The sequence below is a fragment of the Pinus tabuliformis genome, chromosome 8 (genome assembly GCF_031772625.1).
Source record: "Pinus tabuliformis cultivar Carrire ecotype Pingquan chromosome 8, CPIR1, whole genome shotgun sequence".
Lineage (NCBI taxonomy): Eukaryota > Viridiplantae > Streptophyta > Pinopsida > Pinales > Pinaceae > Pinus > Pinus tabuliformis.
Window position 1 is genome coordinate 1491629989 of NC_142294.1, and position 17347 is coordinate 1491647335.

Genomic DNA, 17347 nt, shown 5'->3' on the forward strand with positions numbered 1-17347 from the left:
CATAATTTTTCTGGCGAACAGTTTCCAATTAACAGGAAATGAGTTGATGTTTTTGTACGTATTCGTATTCATCATCCATGGCTTATGTCGATCACCGATGATCTACTGTGCGCATGATGGATCCAAGATTTGAATTTTCCCATCCAATTTTTTATATTTTCAGTTTTCTAGCCCATTCTATTTTGAATTTGGTTGTGTGTACTCGGCGTCTAGTAGTGTTGGGTATCATCAAATTTATATTTTCGGGCTCGAGTTTTCAGTCCACTAAGCCGAGGGACCTTTGGAATGTGATGTGTAAAATTCTCTCTAGGAAACCGTATTTTTAAATCATGGCATTGTCGTATAAGGACGAAGTTTCTCTCATAAGTGAATTGCAACGTTGTGTTGCGAGGTACAATTTGTCTATTACAGGCGTCTACGATACTGACTGGGTTTCGTGGATCCAGATTGAATTGAAGAAATCAAAGAATCTGTGAAATTTTCAACTCTTATTGAAAGGTGAGCTTAGATCTGAGAACCCTAGACCATGTATTGTACTTCAGAACCTACATTTCAGTGTACCGTCTAATCTTACACATGTGAGTCATGACATAAGCATTTCAGAAATTGGTAGATTTTCCCTGATAAGCCCTCTGAGGAATTTCGGGCAACCAAAGAGTATTTCATGGAACACTAAGAAATTTGGGCTATTGGATGATGGAAGCTTGAGGTTTCAGAAGAAAATATTAGAGAAATATGGACTTGGAGAATGCACGTACTTTCCGGAAGCTGTTTTGGATTCCCGAAGGAAGCTCATGCTGAAGCAGATATGGTGATGTTTGGAGCCCTGGATGAGGTCTTTGAGAAATGGAAAATTAGGCGAAAAGATATTAGTATCCTAGTTGTGAACTGCAGCTTGCAGCTTGTTTAATTCAACTCCATCTCTTTTTGCCATGATTGTCGACCATTGCAAGATGAGAGAAAACATTTCGAGCTTCACCCTGGGAGGAATAGGGTGCAGTGCAGGGAGCATAGCGGTGGATGTGGCCAAAAATATGTTGAAATTGCATGGGAGTTCATATGCACTAGTTGTGAGCACTGAAAACATTACATTAAATTGGTACCATGGCACCAACAGATCAATGCTCCTACCCAATTGCTTGTTTCGCATGGGGGTGCAACTATTCTTCTATCCAACAAGAAGAAAGATAGAAGAAGAGAAAAATACGAGTTGTTCCACATGGTTAGAACTCATATAGGATCAGATGGAAAAACTTACAAGTGCGTCTTTCAATAGGAGGATGGTGACAATAAAAAGACCCTCACCCTATCCAAAGAACTCATGGAAGTTGCAGGCCATGCACTCAAAGTGAATATAACAACTTTGGGTCCCTTGGTTCTTCCCTTCTCAGAACAAATTCTCTTGCTGGCTTCCTTTTTTGTCACAAGATTATGAGAATGAACATGAAACCCTACATCCCTGACTTCAAATTGGTAGTTCGGCATTTTTGTATGCACGCTGGAGGTCAAGTTGTGCTTGATGCACTACAGAAGAATATATATTTTAGCGACATGAACATGGAGCCTTCTCTGATGACTCTTCACAGGTTTGGCAATACATCCAGCATAACGCTTTGGTATGAGCTTGCATACCTTGAAGCCAAGGAGAGAATCAAGAAAGGTGACATAATATGGGAGGTAGCTTTTGACTCGGGATTCAAGTGCAACAACGCGATTTAGAAAGCTCCGAGGACTGTCAAAATGCCCTCTAAAAGTTCGTGGTTGGACCGTATTGATCAGTACCCAGTAGCAATCCGAGATTTCGAGGAGATCAAGAATTGAAGGTAAAACAGTAAATCATATTGCAAACTGCAAACTGATTTATTATTTATGTAATTTTTCCATCGGTCTTTGGTCGTGCATTTTCAATAAAAAGCCTTGATGAGCAAATTTGTTCCAACCAAGTTATAAAAATACGCCTTTGCTGAATTTTTAGAGGACCATAAACAATTGGGTAATATTTGTACTTTGCTTATTCGTAATAGACTGCTCAAGGTATACTTTTACTTTTTATTTTTGTAATGAGTAACGTATAAATTATACAACTTCATTGTGAATTAATCCAATATCAAATTACCAGAAGTTGTGATTTATTTGCAAATTTTGATTAGTTTTGGATAATTTCGTGAGATTGGTTTATTATTTGTTTATAATAAATTAGTTAGATTTATTAAGTTTGAAGTTTATAATTACTAGCAATTGTTCAAAAGATGTAAAGATACACTGAAGGAATATAATATTTGGGAAGATCATCTCCCCAGGAATAAAGCTAAAATTAAGCTCATAATTAAATTTTAGAATTCGAAATCAACTACGTACTTCCAAAAAAAAATTTAATAATACAAATAATCATAATTTTTATTTATAAAATACAAATAACTAAATAAATTTAATTACATTCAATACAGTGATGATAAACAAATATTCATTTTTACTAAAACTTTACATGCACACAAAATTTGTAATAAAAAAACTCTAAATCTTACACCATGTTTAATTTTAAATATAGAATTTCAAATAATAATTAATATTTTCACATTTTCACATACTATCATTTTCACATTGTTTATTATTAAGTTTAGTTGGAGCACGATGTTTCTACAAAGGCTATGAAGCCATGCTTGGCCCCCTAAACAAAATAGTGGAAAGTTGTTCAGTGTGGGGCTCACAAGGCCATGGCATGCAAATCGCCTCCATCTTCGCAGGCTATTTCATTGATGTAGCCAACATGATGGAGTACACGCGGAATCTCCAAAGGAATGACACCGAAAGTACGTATTGCAATCTACAAGGTTTGTTGGGTATCTCGATGACACCCAAAGCAGGTATGGCAATCTACAAGGTTTGTTGGGTATCTGGTTGTGTGATCTCTGACGTGCTCTTTACCTTCGAGAATGTGTTAGATGCCAAAGTGGATGTTATCTCGATGTCGATTGGGTCAGATGCGGTCTTGTATGTTAAATTAATGAAACTCTTATGGAAAGAAGACGTTAAAGTTGAATTAGTTAACCATGGTCACCATAGCCATAAATAAGGTATTTTATCAACCATGGTCACCATGGCCATACATAATGTATTTTATCAACTGTGGTCAACCATAGACAACATGTTAGGCATGGTAAACATGTTCATCCATTATCAATTATAGACAACTTGATCGACCACGTCATCATGGGTAACATTATAAACCATGCTCAAACATAGTTGGATGTTCTACATGGTCAACCATAGTTTCACAATTTCTCCAAATACCACCTTACAATTATAGACAATATGATCAACCACGATGAACTTGGTTAAACGATACTTGGCCATGGTCATCATTGGTAACATTATTAACCATGCTCAAACATAGTTGGATGTTCTACATGGTCAACCATAATTTCACAATTTCTCCAAATACCACCTTACTTTGACTCATGGGGCCATGGAGGCAAAGTTAAATCCACACAGAGAAAGAAAGTCACTCCATACATTCCCACTTCTTACCATAATTTATATAGGGTAGATTGGTTATTGTCGTGTGCTTTTAGATTTTGGATTATATTAATCTATTTTTTTATCTTTTGTTTAAGGAAGATTAGATTTTAGTTAATCAAACATAATGTTTGATCTTATTCCAAAACTAAAAGACAATTTGTCCTTCCTTGTCATTCTTAAGGCAATAACAATGGGATCATGTGCTTTCAAGTAGCATCCCTCTTTAGTCCTATGCATGAAATCAAATACTATATCTAATTGCACTTTAACCTCATGCTTAAGAAGAAACTTACTCTGTTTATTTTTTCCTTTGAAAATAGAAAAGCATATCATCGTTAAGTTGTCAATTAACAATGAGGAGAACCATCATCATCCTTATTTCTTTACATTTTCTTCACATTAAGAAAATTAAATATTATCCAATTATAACACTTATGGGTTTTATTTCAGAACCAAAAATAATTTCAATCTAAATAATATTAAAAAAATCAATATTCTTGATCATTAACACTAATATTATCTTCAATAATATTATATAATTTTAATAATAATTAACTTTCATTCTATATATATAATTATTATTTTTTATTATAATTTAACTGCAAAATAATTAATTATTTAATTTATTGTTTTAGATATTAAACTTTTTATTAATTTTTTTATTTATATATAAAAAAAATAGTGTATCCATTTATAATATTGATAATTTATTAATTTACAAATTAAAAATTGCAGCGTATATAGAAGGGTCGGCTCTTGTTAAGGCGAAAAGCTGAGACCACCTGGATCCCCGATGGATAAAATGAATTTGGATACGTGATGGCCTGCTGGTTGGGCTGCCACGGGTGCCTGTCCTTGTCGATCATCAACAACGTCATGTTAGGAACACTAGGGACCTCCAACAAAACGGTTCCCCAGTGCTCATTGACACCGAAGTCCTAGCTCCTGTCACCCATCGCCATGAAATGATCTTTCCCTCCACACTGCTTCCACTCGTCCCTCTCTCTCAGCCACGACATGACTCCCACACCGTGCGAGTACTCGGGCACACTGTCCGCTTGTGGATATAGATATCTGAGAGCGTCGAGGCCAGCGTAGTAGGGCACAAACACGGCGTCGGCCATGGCAGGGTCTGGAGTGAGGCATCTGTATTGTTTCATCCTCTCGTGAAATATGATCTCCAGCATGTATGTATACATGTGGAACCAACCGTCGCTCAGGGAGCTATTATATGGCCGCCCAAAGACACAGTTCGTCGCGCGCGAGCAGAGTTCCAGTAGTTTCGCGAGCCTGGACTCGCACTCTTTGAACATATCTGCCTTGAATACCGTCCGTGGGAATATGGCACATGAAAATTGCTTAGTCTAACAACCCTAAAGAGTTGCTTTGAAAGTTATGGAAATTCCGGTTATATTTAGAGAAAATTTGACAAGGATTTTTCTAAATCCAAGTTGTTAAATTTTAAAATTTTAGGTGTCCTAGATTTTTTTGATGGTGCTGAATCTATTTTCACCATCAAAAACACGATTCAAACACCACTTTTACAAGATTTTCTGAATTCCAACGACTTTTGGTCGTTGGGCAATTCTTCGGCCTTGTTAGACGACTCCCATGAAAATCCTTTACCTGGCAGAGTTCACAATTGGTGGCGATGACAATAAGGATTCTAATCAAATTTTGAGTAGATGAATTCTAATCAAATTATGAGCAGATGTTACTTAATGGGCAAATCAATAGACAACCAAGTGTTAAACAGAGATGAAATGGGTAAACAAATGCCTAGTCTGGCCAATTTAAAAAAGGGACACCTTCCATGTAATTAAATTTTAAGTTTGATTAGTTTTGGATAATTCTCCAAGATTGGTTTTTTATTTCTTTATAATAAATTAGTTAGATTTATTAAGTATGAAATTTGTATTTATTAAATTTTAGTTTAGATTTATTTTAAATTTAATTTTATCAAGTTATAAGATAGATTAAAGGTTTTTTAAATTAAAATTTAAATAAAGATTTATTCAAGGGTTTGGTTGAGATTTAATTGTGTTGATTAATTTTGATTGTAGAGTTGAGGCTTCTGTGATCCATAACAAGTTTATGATAGATTTTTCGGTGAAAATCACATGAGAAATCATTTGTCGACGCGTTTTGAACTAACCAGTGTGATTCATCGTCATGACAAGTTGGTTCGAAACGCCACACTGGTTGGTTCGAAAGGCGTCGACAAATGGTTTCTCATGTGATTTTCGCCGAAAAATCTATCATAAACTGATTAATTTTGAGTTAAAATGGATTTAGGTTGATTTACTGAAAATTTTAAATAAGTTTGATATGTTTTAAATTAATTTGATATTTTAAATTAGAAAGTACCATTAAAAAGACCACTTTAAAAAATACATGAAAATTAAGATGAATGGTATAGTGTTAATGTTATTGTACGAATTAAAATTACATGTTATTATTCCCATCTTCTTATATTCATCACATGAGAAATGAAGTTGATTTCAAGTACCGTTTGGAAAATTCAACTAAATGTAAAGGCCATATCATGTCTCTTTTGCTTTTGTATACAGTAGTTTCTTTCTCCTAGTGCCATATTTTTCTCAAATTTCTATTTACAACATATTAAAAGTTTTTGGTTTTAATGCATTTTTTTTTATATTTCTCGTGAGATAATATTCCTTTGCTCTTTATATACAATATATAAGATAATCTACAAAATAAATTACTTACCACTAGCTTAAATCAAAATTAACATTATTTTCCTAAAAGTAAACTATAATATCTAGGTATAATTGTGTAGAATCACTAATCTCTTTCTTGTAAGGTTGGGGCTTTTCCAATGAGATATCACACTTTGAAAGAATTAGGAAAGAGACTTGTATGTAAATATGGTAGTCCAAGAGAGGCATCAATTAGACAAAAATCGTTTTGTTGGATCCTTTGATTAGCTCCATTCTAAATTAAGAAATATGTTTGATGAGTCTTTCAATTACTTCTTAATTACTTAGTGGATAGTTGAGAAGTTGTACTTTTAGTTGTCAATCTAATGTTCATATGGAACCATGGAAAATTTTCGGGGCTAATGTTCGCCCAATGAGCTAATTTTCCATGATTTTTCCACAAAAACGATTCGTCAATTTCCAATTTTATAAAAGACATTTCACCCAAATTTTAGAATATAAAATTATTTTACCTTAAAAATCGTCAACATTATATAGAGACTATATATAAAATCATTATAAATTTGAATAATTTTACAAATATATCAATAAACTTTTTATAGTTTGCATATTAAGGATTAGTGAGATTCGCCAATGTTTTTAAACTTCAAGAAAATTTTACATCCTTAAAATTTTCCTTGTATCAAACATGTGAATTGTCATGCACTATATATCCAAACACAATTTTTTAAGTGTTGATTAGTTTGTAGTACTAATTAAGTATGATAGAGTTGGGTGTTAATACTCTTTCTCAAGTCACTAAACCACACTTGCAGCAAATGAAAGGTTCACACTTCTAGGAATCGAAATATCACACTTCACCCTTGTAGGAATTGAAATGTCACACTTCACACTAGCAGGAATTGAAAGACTACTACAACACTCCTACAAAAATGTATATCACTCTTTGTTAGTTAGGTAATCACATAGACAAGAAAGCAAATCACTATGTCGAAAAGCAAACACATAGGAAGTAAAGTAAATCACTCTTGTTGTAAAGTGAACACACAAACAATAAAGTAAATGGGTGCCTTGATCAAGTTAATTTCTCATTCCTAAAATTTTCAATAGAAATGCTCATAAATTGATGAGATACTAGCAAATTGTGATAAAGAAATCCTAACTCACGAGCTAAATTAAGACTAATACCATAAAATTGGAAAGAGAATGAATCATTGTTTGATTCAATCAACACATAGCATTAGAAACCATACTAAATTAGGGTGAATGCATGAAGCTCATTTGCACTTTTTTTCAAGCAAACGAGTTGGGAGGGGGGAAGGAAACTTAATCAAGCAATATTTTAGCCCTGATCAAGCTATTTGAAACCCTTGATCGAGATTCTACGTAAACCATAGTTACATAGAAGCTCAGCCGAGCTATTTTTTAAGTTAAGGCTGCTCGATTTCACTTCGCAGTCATTTTCATGTTCAACATTCAGAATGATCTAGCATGATTTGTTTTTGTGTCCTAAATCCTCTGACCAACTGTTGATAGATCACCTATACTGATCTCAGTGAAAGTGTAAGCCATTCATGCTAGAAATCAACAAAGTCCTGTGATTAATACAAAGATTATTTTCTTCATATTGTGTGAGGTTTCTTGTTGGTATATTATTTTTTCATTTATATAAAGCACTATCTGAAATTCCATATGTACATTGTTGGTTAAATTTGAAATAAACACAGAGCTTGTCACAACATGCTAGATGAACATAAGATAAAAGGATGACCACAGACTCTCTCATGAGTCGAAATAAGAGTAAGCGGTAACTATTTATTTGTAAATCCAAACTCTCTATCATACAACAAAATTCCAAGGGAGATCTTGAGATTTTTGTATGGCACTAGAAATGAATCCATAACAGGTAGATTTTACTTGTATGGGACCAATGGATGAGCTGCAAGAAGCTATCTCCTTCGTCCACATCTTAGGTGACATGTGATATTGCCATTGCCTTGGACTAAACTATATGTAAACTCTAAATAATTCCTTGGAGGAACCACATGGTTTCGAATAAACATTATTCCATCAAATTTTTCCTTTTCTGGAACTTGTAATAATTCCCCATGTTACAGGGGACTTCATTTAGGATCCTGTGATAATTTGTCAGGGACATGTAGTTTTAAGTGTCTTAGTTGTTTATCATTTAACATCTATTTAAATTAATGTAAATTTATATGATGTTAAACTTTAAAATCCCCCACTAAAATTTTATTTTAATAATTAAATTTATAATTAATTTTACTGAATTTTTAATTTAATAATTAAAATTATAGTTAACTTTACAATTCTCTAGGGTTTCTGTTAGCTCTTCATCTCGGGCATCTATTTATTGAACTATGTGGTAGACCAGTCTTTCATAGATCTTTCTCATTCTGATGATGAACCATTGTTGCTAGTTCGAAACGTCGATTACAAGAACAACCAAATGCGATATGAATCCAGAAACTAATTTACACAAATAGTTAGTTGTTAGGTGTTGTTATAGGTGTATTGATTTAGTATTTAACTAATATAGGTCGTTGTTTTCTTTGTTGGGTTAAAATTTCAAATATACATCAAGCAAAATAAGCCATAAGTGACTAAGAGATGGTTACCATCTTGCAACAGTTTAAGTCGTTAAAACCTAATATGATAATTATGCGGGCATTTGGTATGATTGTTTTAGAGCTAATCAATTTTCTTTACTTTATAAAATAGAGCCTTTATCATGCTTCAAATATAAAGGACTTAATTGGGAGAAAATATTAAATTTATTTAAAAATTAAGAATATAATAATGTGATAAAATTAAAAGGGAAAAAAATCCACCCATCAAACTATACACTTTTCTTTTTCCTTTTTATATTAAAAATCATTGACTTCTTATTAATTCAAGAAAAAATATAGACTTGAGACGAAATATTAAATTTATTTAAAAATATAATAATGCGATAAAATTAAAAGGGAAAAAACTCCACCCATCCAATATACACTTTTCTATTTTCTTTTTACATTAAAAAACCAATGACTTCTTATTAATTCAAGAAAAAATATTGATGTTTGTATGTTATAATTAGTTGATATCATGTTTTTTAAATATAATTTCTCAGTGAAGTATGGACTTTTCTTTTCATAGTAAAAAACTATTCCCTTTTTTTAAAGGAACTTAGCTAGCGCTATGGTTCATGATTTGTGTCATGTAAAAAAAACAAAAACAAAAAACTATTTACTTTCTTTTTAGGGTAAAAGAATATTGGCATCTTACTAGATCAAGTTCTTGCAGTTCAATGACTATTATAATTAATTCTTATGGATTTTTTCCTTTTCAAAACCAACTTCACCTAATTTTGCATAATTTTGCAGATAAATCTTAGTGAAGGCCCCAATGACTCATGGTTGTTGAAGAAAATTGTAGCTTAATATTACTAAGTTTTGGAGTTTACAGCTCATAATTTTTTTAAAAAATTATTGAAATTAGTAGATATGTGTTAAAATTAAAAGTTTGAGTTATACAATTAGCACAATTTAGGTGATCATAAAGTTTAAAAAATCATTTCAAACAATTAGAAATCACAATTTTTCTCCAAAACATTGAGTGCATATATTGAAGCCTAACGTTATATCATAGTCCTAGTGTTGAGCAAGAGGTGTAGTAGATTCAATTTTGTGTCTAGCTCTTTAAAGTTGTCCCCTAAGTTGTATTTACCTGACTAAAACCTTGCAAAATTGATCAAATTTGTCTTTGCAACTTTCCTGAATTTCCCAAAAAAATTATTTCTTCACTGTACCTTTACACCTCTAGGGGTCACTTTTAATTAATTAATTAATTTAAATTATTAAAGTTTACAAAAAAAAAATCTCATTCAACAAAGAAGGAAATAGAATTTTTGAAACGAAATGGACCTATGTGTGTTGCAACATTTGTTGTAAGGGAGCGACGCCTTTCCAAATTTGTATTTGATGGAAACCAACATTTCCAACGCTCTAGAGCCATTAATACACTTTAAGGACAGTCTTGGGAGAAGGACTCAGACATCGGCTTTGGCTGTCAACCCATGTACATAATTTCTCCAACGAACAATTTATGATTAATAGGAAATGGGTTGATGTATTTGTACGTATTCGCATTGGTCATCCATGGCTTATGTCGATGGCAAATGATCCACCATGTGCATGATGGATCCGAGATTTGAATTTTCCACCAATTTTTTATAATATTTTCCCACCCATATTTGATATTTTCAATTTTCTAGCCACTCTATTTTGAATTTGGTCGTGTGTATTCTGTGTCTGGTAGTGTTGGGTATCATCAAATTTATATCCACGGGATCGATTTTCCAGTCCACTCAACCAAAGGATCTCTAGAATTTGGTGCGTAAGATTCTCTCTAGTAAGCAATATTTTTAAATCATGACATTATCATATGAGGACAGAGTTTCTCTCATAAGTGAATTTCAATGTTTTGTTGTGAGGTGCAGTTTGTTTGTTACAGGTGTCTGTGATACTAACTGTGTTTTGATGGATTTCGTGGATCTAGATTCAATTGAAGAAATCAAAGAATTTGTGAAATTTTCAGTGGATATTGAAACAGTGAGCTTAGATTTGAAAACCCCAAACCATGTACTCTACTTCAACGTGCATTCCATTGTACCATCGAATCTTACACATGTGATTCGTGACGTAAGCATTTCAGAAATTGGTAAAATTTTCCTGTTATAAGCCCTCTAAGGGATTTGGGGTAACCAAAGAGTATTTCATGGAATATTCTAAGAAATCTGGCCTATTTGATGATGGAAGCTTAAGGTTTCTGAAGAAAATATTAAAGAAATATGGGCTTAGAGAATGCACGTACTTTTCAAAAGCTATTTTGGCTTCCCCATCTCGGCTCACAAAGAAGGAAGCTCGTGCAGAAGTAGAGATGGTGATGTTTGGATCCTTGGATGAGGTCTTTGAGAAATGTAAAATCACGCCAAAGGATATTAGTATCCTAGTTGTGAACTGCAGCCTCTTTAATTCAAATCTCTCTCTTTCTTCCATGATTGTCAACCATTATAATATGAGAGAACATTTTTGTTGGGTTGTGTTATATTCTTTCCACGACTAGCCACCCTAGTTAACCGGGGGGTTAGAGGGGGTGTGGAGCCCCCCCCTTCGTTGCGTCGATTGCGCAGTCGGGGGGCCACAAGGGGGGTAGTAGCCCTCCCTATCCAAAGGGTTTGAGGGGGGTGGGTAGCCCCCCTCTACAGGGTCCAGGGCGGCGTCGCAAGGAAAAAAAAAATTGGACCCTCTATTAGGTTGGGCATACCTACCTATGGTTTTGAGCATGGTTTTTGCACATGTTTTGGGCGCGATGGTTTTTGATCCATGGTATTGGATGCTTTAGCATGTATATATATGTATTGTAACATTGAAAGGAACATAATGAAAAATCAATCTAGTGGTCCCGGTTTTGGGATCCAGGGGAAAATCTCTATGTATATGTGTTTTATGTGTTATGCTCTCGCGTTGTTTATTTTATGTGTTTTAGAATTCGTATGCAAGTAATTTATGTATAGGGTTAAAACCTACATCGAGTATCAAAGGTGTTTTGGCTTCAAGGGGATGCCTTTGTTACTGAGGGGTTTCGCTCGGGCCTGTGGTAGACCTTATTCAGTGGGAGATCTGCGTGATCGATTATGTGGCGAAAGAAGATGGCGAGTAGTGGAAAGATAGAGATCAAGAAATTTAATAGTCATAGTTTTGAGTTATGGAAACTCAAGATGGAGGATCTGTTGGTAGATAAAGATCAGTGGATCACAGTAGATCCGGGTACTAAACCAACGGGAGTGTCCGATGAAGAATGGAAAAAGTTGGATCAAAAGGAAAAGAGCACAATACGATTGTGTGTCTCAGATTCAGTATTGCCGAATGTATTAGGGGAATCTACGGCTAAGGCTTTGTGGGTCAAGTTAGGGACTTTGTACCAATCTAAGTCTCTGGTGAATAAATTGTCCTACAAAAAAAGTTGTATAACCTAAGGATGAAAGATGGAGACTCAGTGACAGAGCATTTGAACGCATTTAATACTATGGTAAGTCAGTTATTATCTGTTGATATTAAAATTTCAGATGAAGACAAGTGCACCAGATTGTTGTGTTCTCTACCAGATTCGTGGGATAGTCTGGTTATTGCAATAGGTAACAATGCAAATGCTTTACAGTTTGATGAAATAGTCTCATCCTTGCTGACAGAGGAGATGAGATGGAAAAATATGGAGAGCTAGAATGGTGATGCCTTGTCTATACGAGGATGGCCCCAGAACAAAAACAAAAATAAGTCATCGACTGGGAGATCTAAATCTCTGGGAAAACATGTAAAGGTGTGCTGGAAATGTGGAAAGGAAGGGCACTACAAAAGGGACTATAAATCTAAAGTTCCTGACAAAGGAAATGGATCTAATGATGCTCCTTTTGCAGAGGCGAAAACCACCTCAAATGAAGGTGGGGATGTATACTTGTCTTCTTCAAGTACACATGTAGATCATGAGGCATGGTTGATTGACTCAAGTGCATCCTTTCACTTCACTCCCCATAGAGAGTGGTTCTATGAGTATGAGAAATATGATGGTGGTGATGTCTTCTTAAGGAATTATAGGAAGGCTAGAATCATTGGTCACAGAAAAGTAAAGTTGAAGTTGCAACGTGGAAGGGTTAGAACACTTCCAGGTGTTCTGCATATTCCTGCATTGGCCAGAAATCTGATTTTTGTAAGCAAACTGGATGATGCAGATGTAAAAACAGTGCTCGAGAAAGATACCTACAAGATGGTTTGGAGAGCACTGGTATTGATGCGGGGAGTTCGGATTGGAACTCTATACAAGCTTCAAGGTAGCACTGTTATTGATGGGTGCAATAGTTATGTGGTCCCTGAAAGTGGAGCAGAAAATCTAGTGGTCTCTGGAGAAAAGACCATGTTATGGCATCAAAGGCTTGGACATATTGGAGAGAAGGGCCTTTGAATAATTCATGGTAAAGTTATGGTAGAAGGTATTTTTAATAGCTCTCTGGATTTTTATTTCTGTAAAAGTTGTGTATATGGGAAGCAGAATCGGGTGAGTTTCCCCTCTGGTGGTAAGAGGCTGAAACAGATATTAGAGCTTGTGCACAGTGATGTGTTTGGACCTGTGAAGGTTCCATCAATAGGTAAGTCTATGTACTATGTATCATTTATAGATGACTTCTCAAGGAATACATGGATATGTTTACTCAAGAAGAAATCTAAAGTCTTTGACAAGTTTAAAGAATTTAAGGCTCTAATGGAAAACCAGACAAAGAAGAAGATAAAAGTGTTGAAGATAGATAATGGTGGATATTTTTGCAGTAAGAAATTTGAAGAATTCTGTAAGAAATGTAGTATAGCACGATAGAAGACTACTCCATACACACCTGAGAAAAATGGAGTTGCGGAAAGAATAAACAAGACGTTGATGGAAAGGGCAAGAAGCATGCTCAGTGGTGTCAGGTTAGGACAGGAATTATGGGCAGAGGTGGTGGAGACAACATGTTACCTGGTTAACAGATCACCTTTATCAGCGTTGGAGGATAAGAATCCACAAGAGGTATAAACAGGTAAGAAAACCTCTCTTTCACATCTGAGGGTATTTAGATGTGATGCATATGTAAATGTTCCAAATGAGAAAATAACAAAATTGTATAGTAAATCTAAAAAGTGCATCTTTATTGGGTATAAAGATGGTTTAAAGGGTTATAAGCTTTGGAGCCTAGTAACAAGGAAGGTTGTGTACAACCGAGATGTGGTGTTCAGAGAGGTGAAAATGGCTATTAAACATGAAGTCCCATCAAAGGAACCTAAGAAGATAGAGTTCGAGCTAAAGGAGGAAGAATCAGACTCTACAGCAGAAGAGGAATCAGAAGATGAAGAGCCACAAACTCCGATTGAGAGAAGATCAATTCGAGAAAGAAGGCAACCAAAAAGGTATAGTACATCCGCTTTTTGTTCAAATTTTGCTTATCTATTACTGATGATGATCCCAGAATTGTGAAGGAAGCAGTAGATTCAGAGGATGGGAAACTCTAGAAAGAGGCCATGGTTAATGAAATGGCATCTTTGCAAAAAAATGAGGCTTGGGATCTGGTGGAGTTGTCAGCTGGAAGGAAACCCATTGGAAGAAAATGGGTGTTCAAGAAGAAGACAAATGCAATAGAAAAGGTGGAGAAATACAAAGCTTGGTTGGTAGTAAAACGTTATTCCCAGGTGTCGGGAATTTATTTTGGTGATATATTTTCTCCTGTTGTCAAGGTAGCTTCTATTAGATTACTTTTATATGTTGCTGTTGCTTTTGATTTTGAGGTAGAACAGATGGATGTGAAGACAACATTTCTTCACGGGGATCTGGAAGATGAGATCTACATGAAGAAACATGAAGGGTTTGCGGTGAAGGGTAAGAAAGAACTGGTATGCAAGTTAAAGAAGTCTATGTATGGGCTAAAACAGTCACCAAGGATGTAGTACCAGAAATTTGATACATTTATAAGGGGACTTGGCTTCACCAGAAGAAAAGCAGATCATTGTGTGTATTTTAAATTAATTGCTGACTGTGCTATTTATTTGTTCTTGCATGTGGATGACATGTTTCTGGTTGGAAATGACAAAGAAATTATCCAAGATTATAAGACCCAATTTTCCTCCAAATTCGACATGAAAGATATTGGTGCTGCAAACTATATTTTGGGCATGGAAAATAAAAGAGATCAGACAAAGAGGAAGCTCTGGTTAAACCAGAGGACGTATGTCGAGACAATATTGCATAGGTTTAATATGCAGGATGGTAAACCGGTGAAGGTTCCTATTCCTGTAGGTGTAAAGTTATCTGTTGAACAGAGTCCCAAGACAAAAGAAGAGGAAGAGGACATGTCCCCTGTTCCATATGAAAGTACAGTCGGTAGCCTGATGTATGCGATGGTATGTACTAGACCAGACATTGCACACGCAGTGAGATTATTGAGTAGGTTTATGTCGAAACTAGGGAAGGAGCATTGGACAGCAGTGAAGCGGGTTTTCAGGTATTTGTGTGGCACTAGTGATTATGGTTTGTGCTACCAAAGAAGACCAGGATTGGACAAAGTTTTGGATATTTGTGGCTTTGTTAATGCAGACTGGGCTGGAGATCTGGATCAGAGAATATCTACAAGTGGGTATGTGTTTAACCTATTTGGAGGTGCAGTCAGTTGGATGAGTAAGACACAATTTGTAGTGGCACTATCAACTACAGAGGCATAATACATGGTAGCCATTCATGCAAGCAAGGAAGTAGTTTGGTTGCAAAGATTGTGTTCAAATATGGGGTTAGTACAGGGAGCTATAGGATAGAATGTGACAACCAAAGTGCAATTTTCTTAGCAAAGAACCCTGCTTACCATTCAAAGACAAAGCACATTGATGTTCAGTATCACTTTGTGAGGGATATGATAGAAGAAAAAAAGATGTTACTGGTAAAGGTGGACACTTTGAAGAATATTGTAGATGCATTGACAAAATCTGTGTGCTCTTAGAAGTTTTCTTGGTGTAGAGAAACAATGGGCATTGCAGGGCTGGATAAATGACTAAGCTCTCCTATGGAAAGAAAACAAGTAGGAGAATGTTGGGTTGTGTTATATTCTTTCCACGACTAGCCGCCCTAGTTAACCGAGAGGTTAGAGGGGGTGGGGTAGCCCCCCTCTATGGGGTTCGGGGCAACACTCCAAGGAAATTTTTTTTAGACCTATGGTTTTGTGCATGGTTTTCACACATGGTTTTTGGTGCGATGGTTTTCGATCCATGGTATTGGATGCTTCGGCATGTATATATTTGTATTATAACATTGAAAATAACATAATGAAAAATCAATCTAGTAGTCTCGGTTTTGGGATCCAGGGAAAAATCTCTGTGTATATGTGGTTTATGTGTTATGCTCTTGTATTATTTATTTTCTGTGTTAGAATTCATATGCAAGTTATTTCTATACAGGGTTAAAACCTACAATTTTGAGCTTCAACCCGTGAAGAATAGGGTGCAGTGCAAGGGTCATAGTGGTGGATGTGGCCAAAGACATGTTGAAATTACATTGGAGTTCATATGCACTAGTTGTGAGCACTGAAAACATTACATTAAATCGGTACCATGGAACCAACAAATCAATGCTCCTACCCAATTGCTTGTTTTGAATGGGGGTTTCAGCGATTATTCTATCCAACAAGAGGAAACATAGAAGAAGAGAAAAATACAAGTTGTTCCACATGGTTAGAACTCATACAAGATCATATGACAAAAATTACAAGTGTGTTTTTCAAGAGGAGGATGGTGACAAAAGGGCCTCACCCTATCCAAAGAACTCATGAAATTTGTAGACCATGCACTCAAATAGAATATAACAACTTTGGGTCCCTTGATTCTTCCCTTGTCAGAACAAACTCTCTTCCGGGCTTCCTTGTTTTTCCGTAAAATTATGAGAATGAACATGAAACCCTACATCCATGACTTCAAATTGGAATCTCACCATTTCTGTATGCACGCTAGAGGTTGAGTTGTGCTTGATGCACTGTAGAAGAATTTAACTTTTAGCGACATCAACATGGAACCTTCTTAGATGACTCTTCACATGTTTGGAAATACATCCAACAAAACGCTTTGGTATAAGCTTGCATACTTTCAAGCCGAGGAGAGAATCAAGAAAGGAGACATAATATGGCAAGTAGCTTTTGGCTCGGGATTCAAGTACAACAACGCAATTTGGAAAGCTCTGTGGACTATCAAAATTCCCTCTAAAAGTCCATGGTTGGACTGTATTGATTAGTACCCAGTAGCAATCCAAGATTTCGAGAAGATCAGAAATTGAAATTAAGAAAGTAAATCATATTGCAAACTGCAAACTGATTTATCATTTATGTCATTTTCGATCGGTGTTTGGTTTCATATTTTCAACAATAAACCTTGATGATAAAATTTGCTCCAACCAAGTTATAAGAAGACAACTTCGCTGACTTTGTGGCGGACCATAAACAATTAGGTAATACTTGTACTTTTCTTATTCTTAATAGTCTGATAAAGGCATATTTTTAGTTTTTATTATTTTAATGAGTAACGCAT

At 35.2% G+C, this 17347-nt stretch overlaps 2 pseudogenes; both read left to right on the forward strand.

Moving 5' to 3' along the window:
• The first annotated feature begins 329 nt into the window (after positions 1–329).
• LOC149241469 (3-ketoacyl-CoA synthase 11 pseudogene) lies at positions 330–1719 on the forward strand (annotated as a pseudogene).
• Positions 1720–10633: 8914 nt separating this feature from the next.
• LOC149241470 (3-ketoacyl-CoA synthase 9 pseudogene) lies at positions 10634–17096 on the forward strand (annotated as a pseudogene).
• Positions 17097–17347: the final 251 nt, after the last annotated feature.